We start from the raw sequence: 19,224 nt of genomic DNA on the forward strand, positions 1-19,224 counted from the left end.
AATTGGCCTTTATAGCCACTCCAGGCGCTGCTCCACAAACTACTGACCACCTCTAGGCGCTTACCCATTGTCTCTCAAGACAAGGAGGCCAAAAAGGAAAGGACAGTATGAATGACATGCGATGACATTCCTTTTGTACATTGAAACAACCTCAGTAAGACATTTCCAATTGTACAATATCTTATGTATTTGTTACAAAAGAATTAATTTATTTCCTTGCCAATGTTTCTCTCCTCTGCTCCTAAAGGTATTGACTCTCAGCTGCCATTTAGCACTACAGATGCCAGTTCCCTTCCGGTCCCTCAACCAAATGTCCATTATTCATATGCGAGTTTTAGCAGTACATGCTGTCAGGCTCCACTATCACAGAGGGCACTGCAGGCAGGGGACGGCAACCTGTCCGTACACCGACACCAGTGTCTGTGGTTACAATTTTGAGGTCCGTGGCAAGTACTTTCAGGGATGAGAAATTTCCCATTGACGACTTCTTTCCAGATCTGACTGACTTTAAAAAAATTCACAGCCATCAGTTTCACAGCTGACAGGTGCTGGGAGCAGGATCAGTGGCTTCCAAACTCAGGACAAGTTCAAGGTTTTCCAAGAGCTTTTTAAAAAAAATACCAGAACCTGCTGGAAAAAGAGGGAGGGAGAGGGGGAAGGGAGGGAGGGGAGAGGGGGAAGGGAGGGAGGAGAGGGAGGGGAGAGGTGGGTGAGAGGGAGGGACGGGAGAGGGGAGAGTGAGAGAAGGAGAAGGGGAGGCGAGAGGGAGAGAGTGGGGGGAGAGAGTGAGAGTGGGGGATAGAGAGAGAAGAGAGAGAGAGAGAGAGGGGGGAGAGAGAGAGAGAGAGAGGGGGGAGAGTGAGAGGGGGGAGAGTGAGGGGGGGAGAGTGAGAGGGGGGAGAGTGAGAGGGGGTAGAGTGAGGGGGGTAGAGTGAGGGGGGTAGAGTGAGAGGGGAAGAGTGAGAGGGGAAGAGTGAGAGGGAGGAGAGTGAGAGGGAGGAGAGTGAGAGGGAGGAGAGTGAGAGAGAGGGGAGGGGGAGAGAGAGATGGGGGAGAGGGGGACGGGGGAGAGGGGGACAGGCGGAAAGGGGGATGGGGGGGAGAGAGGGACGGGGGAGAGAGGGACGGGGGAGAGAGGGACGGGGGAGAGAGGGACGGGGGGAGAAAGGGACGGGGGGGAGAAAGGGACGGGGGAGAGAGGGACGGGGGGAGAGAGGGACGGGGGGAGAGGGGACGGGGGGAGAGGGGACGGGGAGAGGGGTCGGGGTGAGAGAGAGGGGGGAGAGAGAAAGAGGGGAGAGCGAGAGAGAGAGGGGGAGAAAGGGGGGAGAGAGGGGGAACAGGGAGAGGGGGACGGGGGAGAGTGAGGGGAAGAGTGAGGGGGAGAGACGGGGAAGAGTGAGGGGGAGTGAGAAGGGGAAAGAGAGAGGGGGAAGAGAGAGAGGGGGACAGGGTGAGGGGGATGGGGAGAGGGGGACGGGGGGAGAGAGGGACGGGGGAGAGGGGAAGAGAGAAGGGGGAGAGGGGAAGAGAGAAGGGGGAGAGGGGAAGGGAGAGGGGGAGAGGGGAAGGGAGAGGGGGGAGAGTGAGAGAAGGAGAAGGGGAGGCAAGAGGGAGAGGGGCAGGGAGAGAGTGGGGGGAGAGAGTGAGAGTGGGGGGATAGAGAGAGAGGGGGGAGAGAGAGAGGGGGGAGAGTGAGAGGGGGGAGAGTGAGAGAGGGGAGAGCGAGAGAGAGAAAGAGAGGGGAGAGAGAGAGGGGGAGAAAGGGGGGGAGAGAGGGGGAATGGGGAGAGGGGGAAGGGGGACGGGGGAGAGTGAGGGGGAGAGGCGGGGAAGAGCGAGGGGGAGTGAGAAGCGGAAAGAGAGAGGGGGAAGAGAGAGAGGGGGACAGGGTGAGTGGGACGGGGGGAGAGAGGGACGGGGGAGAGGGGAAGAGAGAAGGGGGAGAGGGGAGGGGAGAGGGAAAGGGAGAGGGGGGAGAGGAGAGAGAGAGGGGAGGGGGGGAGAGAGAGGGGGGAGAGAGAGGGGGAGAGAGAGAGGGGGAGAGAGAGGGGGGAGGGAGAGAGAGGTGGGAGGGGGCAGAGAGGGGGGTGAGAGAGAGGGGGAGAGAGGGGCAGGGGAAAGAGCGAGAGAGGCAGAGAGAGTGGGGACAGAGAGAGAGAGAAAGGGACAGAGGGACAGAGGGATGGTGAGAGGGAGTGGGGGGGAGGGGGGTGAGGGGGTGTATACAGAGAGAGAGGGACAGAAAGAGAGAGAGTGGGGCAGAGAGAGAGAGGGAGGGGACAGAGAAAGAGAATGAGAAAGACAGGCAAAGGAAGATGGTTGCGGTCATTGGATGTCAATCATCTCAGCTCCAGGACATCACTTTGGGATGGGGGGATAGAGAGAGGGAGAAAAAGAGGGAAGAGAGAGACAGAGAGGGGCAGAGAGAGAGAGCGGGTGGGGGGATGGCGAGAGAAAGAGGGGGTCAATGGAGAGAGAGGGAGCTCGCATCTGACTGAGATTAGGTAACTGAGCACAGACCAGGGATTAAAACCTTGGAGGGACCTTTTTGATCTGTAATCTCCAGCTGCTTGCTTGGGAAACACGACATTTGAATTTTACACATGCTGTGGGAAATGTCACACTCTGCTGATTATTAAAAGATGATCATATGGGATATGAGATGAACTGAGCTAAACTCTAAGTAATAAGAAGTGGGCAATTGAAATTTCTTCCTACCTCAATATGATCCAATTTGAATGATTTTAAGCGAGGTTAACGTGTCACCTTAAAAAGCAGTTTTGTTCTTTGCAGCTGTTATCATTTATGTGCCTTACTGTTGTTATACATTTCCCTACTATAATAGTGGATGGAAAATAATTAACTATTGTGACATGAGTCATAGCAACAAAAACACAGTTTAAAAATATCACCTATCAGTCCTTTTCAATATAAAATGGCAATTAGTTGATTTTGCCCTTTATGTTGGGATTACATTCAATTAAATTGGACTGATTTATCTACATAGAGTTTAACTTTCTACACTGTGTTATAATTGTCTCAACAAGCACAGGTGGGCGGAGAGAGATCATATGCAGTCAGTGAAAGGCATTAATCACAAGATCAATATAAATGAGGAAGGCCATTCTGCCCATTGTTGCTCATTCATCCAGAAACAAAACTAATTTTCCCTTCTCCATTCATTACAGAGATACAGTATCATAAGTGGTTATATTACAGGACTGGGCTAATAATCCGGAGCATTAGAGTTCAATTCATGGCTGTTTGAGAATTTGAATTGAAGTTTTAAAAAAATGCTGGACGTAAAAAAATCCGGCAGCAAAAGTGACCATGGAACGATAGGAATGTCAAAAAAACCTAACAACTGCATTTGTATAGTGCCTTTAATGTAGCAGAATGCCCCAAAGTGCTTTACAGGAGAGTTATCAGATGAAATTTTATGCTGAGCCGCAGAAGGAAATATTAAGGTGGGACCAAAATTTTGATGGAAGAGGTTTTAAGGAGGAAGGAGAGGTTTAGGGAAAAAATTCCAGAGTTTTGAGCTGAGAAAGCTGAAGATACAGCCAGAGGGATGGAGCATCTTTTTGAATGGGAGGGAGCAGGGGAGTGTGAAGGGCGTAGAATGACTATTGAGGTAACTTTTAGGGGATATGATGGTCTGGTTGAATATGGATAAACCCAAATCTCACTCATTTTCCCCATTTTTTTCAATATAAAATCTATCAATTGTTGAGTAAGAAAGTGTTTAGTGTTAGCCTGAATGTACCATTTTCAAAAATTAAATATTTTCCAAGGGGATCAAGGCCTTGTCTCTCCTAGTTTGCATCAGTGCATTTGGAAGAATTGTGCACAATTTTAAATTTGCTGCCTACAGTCCTGCCAATGTTCACACATAAATAATGCTCACTATGGTGTAAGGTACCAGAGAACAAATGTTTCCCATGAAACTCTGCCATCACAGTCACTGTCTTTAGGAGAGGAGGGGGAAATTGGCAATTAAAAATAGAAATTAATTCCAAAGGTAGATCAACTCTTAGCTGAAAGCATACAGGCAGCTGTTTGCAAAAAGCTCTGGGTGTGCCCTCTTCTGTAGTGAGCTGGAAGTGACAGTCCCTGCTGAAGCACAGACAGTGTTGACATTTTCTGTAGATCTCCAGTTTCGGAGCATTTTTGTTCATTGAGAAACTGGGGCATTACTGTTACAAATGGTGAAAGAAAGAACTTGAATTTACATAGTGACTTTTATAACCTCAAGAAGTCCCAAAGCATCTTACAGCCAATAAAGTACTTTGAAGTGTTGTAAGGAAATATGGCAGCCACTTTCTGCACAGCAAGGTCCCACAAACAGGTAAAGACCAGATAATATGTTTCTTAATGTTGTTGGATGAGGAATAAATATTGGCCAGGACACTGGGGAGAACTCCACTGCTCTTCTTCGAATAGTGCTATGGGGTCTTTTACTTCCATCCGAGAGGGTTGTGGTTTAATGTTTCATCTAAAAGACAGCACACCCAACAGTGCAGAATTCCCTCAGTACTACATTGAAGCGTCAACCTAAATTTTGGGCTCAAGAATCCAGAGTGGGACTTGTATAAAATCTTGGTTCGAGCACACTTGGAGTTCTGGTTTCCATTTTATAAAGGGAAATAGAGGCATCGGAGAAGGTGTTTTTTTTTATTAGAATGATACCAGAACTGAGCGGTTATACCTATTAGGAAACATCTGAACAAGCTAAACCTCTTTTCTCTACATTAAAGATTGAGGAGCTACTTAATAGAAGTCTTTAAAATTATCACAGAATTGTTACAGCGCAGTGGGAGGCCATTCAGTCTATTGTATCTGCCCAGCTCTCTGAATGAGCGGGTTTCTATAGGATAGGCATAGAGGGGATGTTTTCGCTTGCTGGCACGACCAGTACTATGGGCCATATTTAAGACAATCACTAATAAATCCATTAGGGAATTCAGCAGAAACTTATTTACCCAGAAAGTGTATAGAATGTGGAACTCACTACCACAAGGAGTTGTCGAGGTGAACAGTATAAATGCATAAGGGGAGCTAGATAAACACATGAGAGAGAAAGGAATAGAAAGATATGCTGATGGAGAGGGTGGGAGGAAGCTTGTGTGGAACATAAACGCAGGCATAGATCTGTTGGGATGAATGGCCTGTTTCTGTGCTGGAAATATATTGGCCTGTATCTTCTTGAAATAAATCTGACAGAAACTTCTGGCGTCCGCATGTGCACAGAGGTTTCTGTCACAGATTCCCTGCTCCTCCACAGGATGTGCTGTTGCAGTTCTCAAGGCTAGACTTGGCATTGAAATCCCTGTATTGCTGTGAACGTTGGGTACTTACCCTCTAGTTCTGCAATAGGTACCTTAAAATGTTAGGGCTAGTGCATTCAAGAGTAAATTAATCTTTCATGGCATAATAAGTGGTAATAACTGATGAACAACCTCTCTGGTCCTGAAAAATAATTTTACAAGTGTGGAGTCTCATTCAGAAAAAAATTTATGTGTATAAAAATTATTTTAAGTTTTCTGTTTGTCTTTTTTAACACTCTGCCTTAATCCTATCTATATTTCCTAATCTTTATGTTATTTCTCTACTTAATTTATATCTAATTTATATTTCCTGCTTTATACTTCCAAGTTTTGACGCTGCGTATCTCAGCAAGGATCCTGCAATCTGATGGGCTGAAGAGCTTCGTTGTAACTTGCTCAGTTCACAGATGCCACAGAGACCCTGTAGAGGGCGTGGCGCAGCAACAAATGCCTGATGAGTGCAGGTCTCCACTCTGTCAATCAAATCTTTGTGGGTAGTTGTCAGTGAGGTGAACAGCGTGCTCTGCTCCTTTGCTGCTGACCACAAAATCTGGGACTACATGACGATGTACTGCTGCCAATTACTACTTCCATCTGTCAACCTGTGTCGAGGCTAAGAGGTGACATTGTACAAACCATCCGCCAGGTGGCGATCTCTGGCAGTACTTTCTGAAATAGGACAGTTTTAAGCCAGATACCAGATGATCATGAAATTGAATAGGTTGTGTTTCACAACTGTGAAAAACAAGGTGGGTGAATATCACAGTCAACCCCTGCGCGCACGAGCAAGGGATCCTTTGGATCTAACTGCACAACACTGAAAACAGACGGCATCAAACTTCACTTAATCTACAGTTGATCCATCGTAATTTAGACGTTAAAGACTTACAGAACTGCATTTACAGAACTGTCCTGATGCAGCAGAGAATGTATAGTGAATTTGGAGGATGGATCAGAGAATTAATTGCAAATGTAAAGGGAGAATGATGACATGCAGTAAAATGACCAGCCTGGTGACAGGAGCAATGTTGAAGGCAGATTTGATGTGGTGTGGAAACAAACCACAAAATTACGAACTTTAGTACAGAGACACACAACTAGCTTGAGACAGACTTCGTATCAGACAGCAACCACAGAAGCTCTGTAAATTGGGACTTACCATTCTCGCACCAAAGTCAAAGACTGAAACTAAAACATGAACGTGTTGATCAATCGGCAGCAGCAAGACGTTAAAAATGTCAATAAACTGAAAGTTGTTCTTGAACAGTGATGACCAATAAGCTCATTTGGAATAGAGAAACATCAATCTGACAGCTTTAGTGAGGCAGAAATGGACAGCTGGTAAGCTGCTAAGTAGCGAAAGACAGGGGTTTCAAATAGAGGACCATAACCTTATCTCCCCCTTTCTGTATGGTAGGAGCTGTGAGATGGGCGTGTGGCTGTTCCTGGGAGTTAAAGGGAATCGTTTTGCAGCTGGGTTGGTGACTGCTGGCGAGTGCTCTGTACACTTCCTGTCAGCCTGACCTTAGGCTGCTGGATTCTGAAGCACTTTACTAGTTTTTCCAGTTTCCATTTCGAGCTGCCTTATCTACCCCAAAACATTGGCTGTTCAAATGTTTCCCCCTTCCTTCCCTTTGTTTTGTTCTTTTTTAAATGTTGTCCATCTCTAGTATTTCCCCCAGTTCTAATCAATACTCCAAACATTAACCTGTCTCTTCTCCCCACAGATGCTGACTGACCAGCTGTATATTGCCAACATTTTCTGTTTTTGGTTAAAATTTGGTTAAAACATCAGAAAATGCAAGAAAGACTCAGCATCTAAGGAAATAGACCTATACACACCATCACAAACATTTCTTGTGAAGAAACTTTATAATAACGGAACCTATTTCAATCCTTTCTACGATAGCGAATAGGACAGGGTCGTGTCTGACTGAGTGGAGTTTGAGAAGTGAATGTGAACGCTCTTCGCCCTCTGTGGGGACAACACCGTCATCGCACTGACTCTCACGCACATCCAGAAAGATCAATCGGTGTTCCAGTTGACATTAAAACCAGTCGCTTTGTACGATGTGTTTATGTTGAATCGTAGGAAAAACTTTGGGACGAAGCAACCTGATTTATTGGAACTGCTAATTTGGTAAGATTTACCAGATTAAACAATTCACTTCTTAACATAGCCCTAATATTTTCAGTGAAAGGCGCGAAAACATTTGCAAACTGTTGCCTGAAGTGGAGTATCTGTAATTGCTAACAATCGTTATTAATTACAGTGACGTTGCCGAGCCTCCAGTAATTTTTTTATATAGGAAAAACGAACGTTAACACTGTACTGCTTTTACTCTAAAAATCGTAGCTGGAGCAAAGTACATCAAATAGGCAATAAGTAAAAATATGAATGTATAATTACAGCAAAGCAAAAAATATACTAACATGGATCTGTGGATATGGAATTCACAGTAATGTACATCGTTCCTGTACATCCATAACGAAGGACATTAACGATAAGGCACTAGCCTAATTGTAATACAATTAGAATCAGGTGTCCTTGAAAACTCAGTGTTGTGTTCTGTGATTTGACTTTAAGGACATGTAGAACATGATAGAGAACGAATATCTTTGATTAGCCTCTTGGGGACTAATGTGATCTGTGAACCGAAATAACAAGGTCACAATTATCAACAAGATTATGAATTGTCTTTTAATGCAGATTTTATGAGTGTGAAATTGTGCAACTAGAAAGATGTTTTCGTTCTTATAGAGGTTGTTTCTATACAACTGTTTTCACTTAAGATATATAGAAAGGCTGATTCATGTACTGTGGATGAAGTTTCTCTCTATTAACCTGTTTATAGTAGGAAATAGGAACTAAATCAACGCATGATTCGACCAATATTTACCATTTTAAGTGTGCATTTGAACTGCAACTTTTGCATGATAGCAAGATTTTGGCATTAAGCTAAGAGTGGCAGTATAACTTAAAAGACTACCGAGTGCACTAAGTGTCTAATCTCAGCTGAAACTTTGCTGTCGTGCAAGAGTAGCCGTCTTTCTGATAACAGATTAAACTCGCGCCCCATCTGCCTGTTCAGATGGATGTAAAAGATCATATGGCACTATTTGAACAATAGCAGAGGAGTTCCCTTGGTGTCCTGGCTAACATTTATCACTCAACCTACACCACCAGAAACAGGTTAAACAATTATTTATTTCATGGCTATTTGTGGGACCTTGCTATGCACAACGTGGCTGCAATGTTTTTTTTTACACAAACGTGTCTATACTTAAAGTAATTCATTGTGACGCACTCTGGGATGTTCTGAAGACAAGAAATGCATAATATAAACGTAAATATTTTTCATTTTTTCTATTAGAATTTAACAATGACTGCTTCGTTCTAAACCTGATACCAAGATTAATATTTTATGTGAAGTGATATGATTTTATTTATTCTATGGGTAAAGACATAACTTTTGGAAATAAAGTTCTAGGAATTCACAGGTTAGTATGGTTCCTCTCATTTGCAAGAGATACGCCAGCATATGGAGGATTCAATGTCAGAGGAATTCTGTTTTAGAAAGACATTAATTTCTCCTTGAAGTAATTTCACTAGGTGACAATGCAGAACCTGCTGTACCTTAACTCAGTCTGGAAACTGGGAATCCCAGCTAGACTGCTTACCCTTGTAACCACTTTATGAATTACAATTGAACAATTAAGGAAGAAGCATTAATGTAGTTGGTAATGTTACCACATCTCCAATCATAGCTAGAGAAATGGTTTACAAAGCTTGGCCATAAACTTTACTAATGAAGTAGAAAGCTCATTATGATCAACTTTCCACAGACAGGCTCTGAAATTTGGTCCACTCTTATAAAACGTCGACCTATTGGGTTTGGTTATTAATGGCACTTGGACATTTGTGATTGGAATTAAATGTGTGATTACTAATTTAATGGCCTATATTTAATATTTTTGATTTAGATGCTGGATCAAACACTAAAATATTCTGTGAAACAGGTTTAGAACATTTACTGGGCTTTGGACAATCTAACTTATTTGATAATTTGTTGTTTTATTTCATTTCCCCCCCACACCCAGCCAATATGCTTCAAAGATAATTAAAGGCAATTCAGTTCCTGAGCTAGCTTTGGTGCATCTACCCACCAATAGTCAACTAGGTGCTGACATAGACATTCCATAACCATGTGTTGGTTTGCAAAATAAATGCCAGTTGCCTTGTTTTCATTCCCATCTCCAATGGAATAACAACATGCTGGAATGAATGGGTTACGTAGGCAAAGAGGAGTCAATTAAGGATACTGAACCTTAAAGAAAGAATATGCATTAATATAGTGCCTTTCAAGCTGTCAAGGCACTTTTCAACCAACAAAGTACTTTTGAATTGTAGTCAGTGTTATAATGTCAGGAAACACCACAGCCAATTAATGAACAGCAAGGTCCCCAATCAGCAATGTGATAAATTACCAGATAACCTGTTTTTGATATTGAGTGATGGATGATGTTGGCCAGGACACCAGAAGAACTCTATTTCTCTTCTTTGAATTGTACCCCATGGGTTTTTTAAACATCATCTTGAGAGGCAGATTGGTTTAATAGCCTATTTTTAAAAAACACTTCTGACAGTGATTCACTCCCTTAGTGACACTTAGTACTTTACTGAAGGATTATATGCTGAAGGATTATATGCTGAAATCTCTGCCTGGTGCTTGAACCTACCACCTTCTGACTCATAAGTGAGTCAAGGCTGATACCTTAAAAAAAAAAATTATTAGGAACATTAAGCCCAACAAGAGTGTCACTTTCTGAGAATTCAACCCCATTTATACATCTTCCCTCTCTTTCTGGAAATGGGTCTAATTTTCTCTCAAACTCATTCATACTATCCATTTTAATGGTCTTAGAGTCATAGAGAGATACAGCACTGAAACAGGCCCTTTGGCCCACCAAGTCTGTGCCAGCCAACAATCACCCATTTATACTAATCCTACACTAATCCCATGTTCCCTACCACATCCCCACCATTCTCCTACCACCTACCTACACTAAGGGCAATTTACAATGGCCAATTTATTTATCAACCTGCAAGTCTTTGGCTGTGGGAGGAAACCAGAGCACCCGGCAGAAACCCACAGGGAGAACTTGCAAACTCCGCACAGGCAGTACCCAGAACCGAACCTGGGTCGCTGGAGCTGTGAGGCTGCGGTGCTAACCACAGCGCCACTGTGGTTAGCACTGCAGCCTCACAGCTCCAGCCTTCTTAGATAACTTTAGAACACTTTAGGGGAAAATGTCCAGATGACTTCTCTTTTTGCTCCTAACTTCCAAATTTTAATATTTGTTACTTCTGGTATCTGAAATTCAAGGACAAGCAAAAGCTGGGCCTCTATTGATGGAGGTGTAGAATTACAGGAAACAAGTTGCAAGTCCTGACATAAAAGTATATAATTTGGAGGGGTAGCACTGAAAGCACAAGCGATAAAATACCTCATCTATATTATAATGAAACATGCTATAGCTCTCCAGGCTCAGACAACCAGTACTTAAAGCACATATAAATTGCTGAACTCACACAGAATAAATATAGACATACTAATCATCATGCTTGCTAAGTTTGGATTGATTATCAGCATGAAGTATGAGAAAATCTTATTAATTTTTGTGTTGGCCACTGAAAGGCCCAGTGGGTAATGTTTTATTCTGCTTGTGGTGCCACCAAATAACATTAGCAACATGATGTGCTGTGTTAGCTATGCACACTTAAAAGCATCAATTCTGCCTCAGTAATGATGGCACTGACTTTCTATGCTCTCCTGCCTAGGTGGGGGAAGGGAATTATTTTTTGCAGCATGACATACAAGGTTGTTGATAACCATCATGCTATGATAACAGAAATACTTGGATACTACCCAACTAATACCTGTTTGATTGAATGTCCTTTGCCACAATATAACTTTGTCAAGGGGAATTGGGTTTTTCATCAAAATTACCTTACATCACGCTGCAGGTTATGTCAGAACTGTTGCTTTCCTGTCTCTTTTTTGTTGTGTAAGGTAACGGAAGTACTTTACTGTCTTCTGCCTAAATCAGAAGCATTCTGTCTCCTTTCAGGGAGGGTCGCAATTTAGAAGTGAAGGAACCAACCATAAGGGTATTATGCTGTCAGTAGGAGGGGGAATGAGTCACTTTGTGGGGTCGTTAAAGGCATTTCTGATTGCTTGGAAACCAAAACAGTTAACCACCTGAAGATATCACACAGCACCCATTACTGCAGGTGGGGAGAAGAAACTGTCCCCCCATCAGTCTCAGAGGCGAAAAAATGACAGCTATTTATGTGATGCCGTGCAGAAGGCTCCACTTGCAGGAAGTGCATTGTGAGTCAATAGTGTGGATGTGCAGCCCTTGATTCTTCATGGATGGAAATCCATGTATATCTGCAAATTTCCACAATGCACTCCCTGTTAGTGCAGCTTCCTGCTGGGAGTACAAGACCATAGAATTGGCTGCAGTGTGTTTTCATGAAGTGTCATATAGGACGCTGGGATAACAGATCCTGATCCAAGTGACATAAGGTGAGTTCATTTACAGCGCCATATATTATAAATCAGTGACGGTGAAATTGAAATCGAATTTGGAAGTGCAGAACAAACCCAGATTTATATCTAGACCAATCAGGATTTGTACGAGAAGTAGAATGTTAACCAGACAAGCTACTTAAGCTGGGAATTATTTGGTCATGTCACACATTTTGTTTCATAGCCAAGCTAATAATTCTTGGCAGATGGAATTGAAAGTGGAAATATGCCAGAGCAGCTAATCACTTGGTTATTATTACTTCCAACAAATAAGCCAAGAGATTGTTGTTGGATCACTATTAAAAAGTTAACTCAGCATTATTTAAGAATTTTGGGAGTTACAAGGCAAGCCCATTAACTTCTGATATTGCTGGTTTTGGGTATTATAATAGTCAAATAGCAGGCTGACCAAAGGAGGAGCATTACTAATAACAAGGGCCAGCAGCTGTCAGCAGTGCTTAACTCCCCACAATGGTGCAAGGTGCATTGTTACTGCACAATATTCCCGTGCAATGGAGGCTCCAAGGTTGAGAAAATGTAGGGTTGAGGATCAGGTGCTGGAAGTGCTTCTATAGGGAGTGGGAGAAAGAGGCAAGTAACGTTTGGTAGAATTGGCCACTGGATGTAGTTGAAATGGCTGACTGGAGTGAATGCTATCTCAAGAATCCAGTGGATCTAGTGTGATATCAGGAAGAAGTCTGACCTGAAGAAATCAGCTAAGGTAAGTTAAAAGTACTGTTATGAATGTCAAGCACTTGCTACCAGTAGGCATGTTAAAAACTTTAAATCTTTTTCTGATAAACCAAGAGATTGCCGGTGTATGACTGGTGAGAGAGAACCAGGGCACTAAATGCTAATCATACAAACAATGACAGATGGGAAAAGAGCCTCTGGTCCATCCAATAGTCTCTGCCCCAAATAAAAACTATTTCTGATCTCCTGGGAGAGGTGCGAAACCAGATAAAAACCCAGGTCAAAATGGGGGGGGGGGGGGGGTGGGGGGAAATCTACAACATTCCTTTCCGACCCATCTGGGTGATCAAAACTAGTTCAGGAGATCACTCTGGCTCTGAATTCCTGGTAATTCCTACCTTTTTATGAAAAGTGACTTCTGCCCCAGGCAAAAATAGGTCCAGCTCTTGCTTGAAGGAATTCAATGAATCAGTGTCTGCCACATGAACTGGCAGCCTGGTCCATGATTCCCTGAGAAAAGAACCACTTCCTGATATCTAACCTGGATCTGGCCTTGTACAACTAAAGATTGTGACCCCTGGTCCTCCCTAAACTATTTAATTGGAATAGATTGTCATCTTGAACACAATCAATCCCCTCCATTATTTTATAAACCTCAATCAGATCATCCTAAGTCTACACTTCTCTAAAGTGGAGAGTCCCAGCTCTTTTAGCCTACCTTGATAACCAGGAAACATAAACATCCATCTGCACGAATGAAATGCAATGAAGAAATGCCTGGTTCAAACTTTGACAAAGATGTGCACAATCCTGTGTCCATGCTGCATTTTCATTTAATATCAGACAGGATGAGACTGAAGATGAGCAGCTGTTGACACTTATATTTATCTCTAGACTACCTTAGACAACTTACTGACAAGAGAGCACATATTGAACATGAGCAGACATGAACCAGAGGTGAACTCAAAGTACAAGCCCTTGTGCCATTTAAGGAGGCTTAACCAGACATAACTGGGTTTGTGTCATCAAAGCAATTGGAGAAGGTGAAGCTTGTAGTCAGAGGCCTCCCCAAGTAAATGGCTATTACCATAATATTCACATTATGTACTCAGTCAAGCACATGTACTTATCTTGAGTGACATCACACATAGCATATTGCAATGAAAGGTCTGCTTTCAGGTTTTCTTTTTGTTCATTCATGGGATGTGGGCATCACTGGCTAGGACAGCATTTATTGACCATCCCTAATTGCCCTTGAGAGGATGGTGGTGATCCGCCTTCTTGAACCTCTGCAGTACATATAGGGTAAGTACACCCACAGTGCTGTTAGGAAGGGAGTTCCAGGATTTTGACCCAGCAACAGAGAAGGAACGGCAATATAGTTCCAAGTCAGGATGGTGTGTGGCTTGGAGGGGAACTTACAGGTGGTGGTGTTCCCATGCAATTGCTGTCCTTCTCCTTTTAGGGGGTAGAGGTCACGGGTTTGGAAGGTGCTGTCTAAGGAGCCTTGATGCGTTGCTGCAGTGCATCTTGGAGATGATACACACTGCTGCCACTGTGCGTCGGTGGGGGAGGGAGTGAATGTTTGTGGATGGAGTGCCAATCAAGCGGGCTGCTTTGTCCTGGATGGTGTCTAGCTTCTTGAGTGTTGTTGGAGCTGCACCCATCCAGGCAAGTGGAGAGTATTCCATCACACTCCTGACTTGTGCCTTGTAGATGGTTGTCATGAAGACCCCCACCTGCTCACTGATTCAATTAACGGAAATTGGTCTGGGCAATGGTAATCCACATCTTGTTGGTGTAAAAGACAGCACTACACTACCCCCCCTCCCCCCCCACCACCCACCCCCATTGAGAACTTTGAAATCCACAATGCGCAGGAGTGGTTGTTTCCAAATAAAAGATTAGTCACATGAGTAACCTGCTGGCCAACTTGTAGTTTTAAATTGTGCTCACAGGACAGTTTGAAGACAGACTGCAGATTGCAACTGAACATGGAACAAGAGAGCCTCTCTCCTGGCTGGCTCTCTCTCGCTTTCTAACAAACCTCCGGATCCACTGAAGTTGTTTAAACCTCGGGAGAGACAACACTTCTACGTCGAAACAAGTTAAAGTGTGCACTGGGCCCCAACGAGCAGCAAGACTTACTGGCAACAAAAGACTCCACGTCGAACTCAAAGGACTGTAAATACACCCAGCTATTGCCTCAAACTTTTCCCCTTTATTCTTTCTATTTTTTCTGCCTTTCTGCGTGTGTGTTTATTGTGTATGCATGCTAGCGTGGTCGCGGCGCGTATTCATAGCCATTACCCAAATTAAAGTTCAAGATTAATACACTTCCACCTTTCTTGTTTAAATCTAAGAAAACATGTCTAATTGATTTCTTTGCCTTGCAATTGGAAAGTGGTGAACAAAGATTCACTGAGGGGGAGCTAAAACACGGTGTTTTTCAAATTAAACCCTGTTACGGTTAAACCAGGCAAAGGCTGAGAGGGAACCCCTAGACCCCTTTCTCACCTGGTCGTAACAATGGTGGACAGGCTTTGGGGAGTCAGGAGGTGAGTTACTCACCGCAGAATTCCTAGCCTCTGACCTACTCTTGTAGCCACGGTATTTATATGGTTACTCCAGTTCAGTTTCTGGTCAATGGTAACCCCCAGGGTGTTGATAGTGGGGGATTGAGCCACTAATGCCATTGAATGTCAAGGGGAGATGATTAGATTCTCTCTTGTTGGAGATGGTCATTGCCTGGCACTTGTGTGGCATGAATGTTACTTGCCACTTATGAGCCCGAACCTGGATATTGTCCAAGTCTTGCTGCATTTCTACACAGACTGCTTCAGTATCTGAGGAGTCACGAATTGTGCTGAACATTGTGCAATCATCAGCGAGCATCCCCACTTCTGACCTTCTGATGGAGGGAAGATCATTGATGAAGCAGCGGAAGATGGTTGGGCCTAGGACACTACCCTGAGGAACTCCTTCAATGATATCCTGGTGCTGAGATGATTGACCTTCGACAACCACAAGCATCTTCCTTTGCGCTAGGTATGACTCCAACCAGCGGAGAGTATTCTCCCTGATTCCCATTGACTCCAGTTTTGCTAGGGCTCCTTGATGCCACACGCAGTCAAATACTGCCTTGATGTCAAGGGCAGTCACCTCACCTCTGGAGTTCAGCTCTTTTGTCCATGTTTGAACCAAGGCTGTAATGAGGTCAGGAGCTGAGTGGCCCTGGCGGAACCCAAACTGAGCATCACTGAGCAGTTTATTGCTAAGCAAGTGCTGCTTGATGGCACTGTCGATGACACCTTCCATCACTTTACTGATGATTGAGAGTCGACTGATGGGGTTGTAATTGGCCGGGTTACACTTGTCCTGCTTTTTGTGTACAGGACATACCTGGGCAATTTTCCACATTGCTGGGTAGATGCCAGTGTTGTAGCTGTACTGGAACAGCTTGGCCAGGGTATGGCAAGTTCTGGAGAACAGGGCTTCAGTACTATTGCCAAATATTGTCAGGGCCCATAGCCTTTGCAGTAACCAGTGCATTCAGTCGTTTCTTGATATCACACGGAGTGAATTGAATTGGCTGAATTCTGGTATCTGTGATGCTGGGGACTTCAGGTGGAGGCCGAGATGGATCATTGTTGCAAATGCTTCAGCCTTATCTTCTGCACTGATGTGCTGGGCTCCCCCATCTTTGAGAGGGTAGAAAGGTTTAGCCTCCCACCTAAAAGACAGCATCTACAGCATGCAACAGTCCCTCAGTACTGCACTGAAGTGTTAGTTTAGATTATTTCCTCAAGGAAAGAGTAACAGCTTGGCTACTGTCCCTCCCTTCTGTGTTTTTGGAAAACTGTTGTGCTCTGAACACTAAAACTACGTTTATCAGGATTAGAAAAATAATTCTCTTAGAAAATATTGGTAGCAAATAAATAGAACTGCGATAATGAAGCATCAGTGGCACAGTGGTTAGCACCGCAGCCTCACAGCTCCAGCGACCCGGGTTCAATTCTGGGTACTGCCTGTGTGGAGTTTGCAAGTTCTCCCTGTGACTGCGTGGGTTTTCGCCGGGTGCTCCGGTTTCCTCCCACAGCCAAAGACTTGCAGGTTGATAGGTAAATTGGCCATTATAAATTGCCCATAGTATAGGTAGGTGGAAGGGGAATATAGGGAAGGTGGGGATGTGGTAGGAGTATGGGATTAGTGTAGGATTAGTATAAATGGGTGGTTGATGGTCGGTACAGACTCGGTGGGCCGAAGGGCCTGTTTCAGTGCTGTATCTCTAAATAAATAAATCAGAGCCACATAGAGAGGAGTGTTATTTCGATTTTTTCATAGGAATAGGGAGTACAATACAGCAGCTGCTTGCCTAAATCCTCAAACCCTGGGCATGAATAATTTTTACAAGCTACAATAATATAATTGAATTTAGAAAATGTAAAGCTTTCACACAGTTTTGCAACCTTGTTTTGGGAACATATGCATGTGGATGAACAAACAAGAGCATTGTAGTCTATCTGGCTGGTTCCAAAGTTTGAAAAATACCATTCACTACTGCATTAATATGCCACAATTTTGAGAATAGTGCATTTTGGCAACAACTTATTGGAGAATGATCTACAAATACAGCCAATGAACTAGAATATCCAACTTAGTATCCCATAATGCCACAAGTTTGCCAACAAATGCCAGAGGAAATCTTGACACAGAAAATGTGCTTGTGAAATGTTTGCCATACATAATTTGCAGTTGATGTTTCTGATATTGTACTAAGTCGACCTTGGCTTATTTTCAAATTATTTCAAGGGCATCTCTTACACTGCCTGCTCTTATTTATGGTGGCTGGAACACAGACAGAAATAGAATGCAACTGAATTATATTCTAAGGTAGAGAGGTTTATGTTAGTATCAACTCTTGACTTCCAGATTCATTAGTATTAGGAATCTTCCACTTTATTATGACTCATTATTTGGATACAAGAAAGAAAATATTTCCAGAATGTAAAGCATGAGGAATATCTATTTTTGGATTAGCAGATAGACACATGATTTAGAATACCTGACCTTGGTTTTTAGATGCCAATTATTCACTCTATGTCTTCTAGAGATTCAAAGGTAAAGTTCCCAGGCCTTTGCCAATGGTGCTTGGTAATGATATTTAAAAACAGCATGACTGGGTCTCAGTTACTTTCCTTTGATACCTCTGACTTTACTTGCCCTTATCCTAGCCTTTACTGATTATCTGTTCTTAACAGTTGAGCTGAGATTAAGATCTCATGCAGGAAATACCCTGGCACTTCATTCAACCCCAAGTTTGGCACCAATAATTGCCGACTGGAATTAATTGCTTCTAAGTTGGATATCCCATCAAATCAGAGACTAATGTTTTCCTGTGCAGCCAATAATTCAGTCACAGAAAAAAATGATTTTCATAGCTTTACAGCATTATATAAAATAATGAGTTATAACAAGAATAAATGATTATACAAACCCAGCATCACAGTATAGGCATTGTGCCCACTATGTGGGATCATTATATTTGTTTGTACAGATGTTATAACTAACTGTTTGATACACTGTATTCTAGATTTCAATGTTATGCACCAGGTATACTGATACCAAGACACTTACTGATGAAACATTGAACACGGTAACACCTTAGGCTGCCAAATCCAGTACAAGATGACACATGGCAATTTGCTTCCAGAAGGAGAATGAAATCTGAGATGAGAAGAAGTTTTTCTTCCAAAGTTTGACCCATACAAATTCTCAGTGTCCAGCAAATAGGTGAACACCGCCCAAAGGGATAATGTTCTGAATGTGTGCATTGACGGAGAGCCTACTGGTGACATGCATTTGAAAAACTGACCCAATATTGGTACCATTGCTCAAAAACAAAAAGCTTGTGATCCCTTACAAAGTTCTGCGGATGTGCAAGTAAAACTTCAGGAACATTGTTGATATCTTAAAGCATACCTGAAAGCTTTTATTAAAACTAGAACTGGCAGCAGCACAGACCCATGACTATTTTGAACTTTACCTCCTACTGTCAGACCAACTCCAAGGTTGTACTGCCAAACACATTGAGCTTATTCATATGTTTGATTTATGATGTAAAGGTGCATCACGATATGAACATGTATGATGCACTGGCCTGGTTCATCATGATCCCAGGCCTGCAACTCCAGTTCTTTTTGATTAGAAGAATTAAGTCACCAAATTGGGGGAATAGTTAATACTGAGGAAGAGTGTGAGGAAATACAAAATGCGAATAAACCTGCAGAATAGGACAGAATGAGTGTGTAAAAGGCAAATGATTTTCAATGTAGATAAGTTTGAGGTGGTGCATTATAGTAGGAGGAATAATGAGGCTACACATTCCTTGGAAAATAAGAGTCTGGATGGAGTAAAGGAGCAAAGGTACACGTTCATAAACCATTAATAGCAGCAATGCAAGTTAACAAGGCTGTAAAAATGCAAACAAAACACAGTTTCATTTCTAGATGAACAGAATTATAAACAGGGAAGTTATGCTACACTTGTATGGAAGAGTGGTTGTGCCACACTTAGAGTACTGTGTACAGTTCAAGTCTTCATAT

General features: G+C 43.1%; 1 protein-coding gene across 3 annotated transcripts in view; it reads left to right on the forward strand.

Moving 5' to 3' along the window:
- sdsl (serine dehydratase-like) overlaps nt 1-19,224 on the forward strand; it is a 72,762-nt gene that overhangs the window by 13,023 nt on the left and 40,515 nt on the right. For 2 of the 3 annotated variants that reach the window (XM_068055135.1, XM_068055136.1), the window contains exon 3: nt 7,058-7,470. The exons of the other annotated variant lie outside the window; for it this stretch is intronic. The gene's annotated coding sequence lies outside the window, so the exon portion shown is untranslated. The remainder of the gene's footprint in view (nt 1-7,057; nt 7,471-19,224) is intronic. 3 annotated transcript variants of the gene reach the window in all.

The sequence above is a fragment of the Heterodontus francisci genome, chromosome 23, assembly GCF_036365525.1.
Source record: "Heterodontus francisci isolate sHetFra1 chromosome 23, sHetFra1.hap1, whole genome shotgun sequence".
In the NCBI taxonomy this organism is placed as follows: Eukaryota; Metazoa; Chordata; class Chondrichthyes; order Heterodontiformes; family Heterodontidae; genus Heterodontus; species Heterodontus francisci.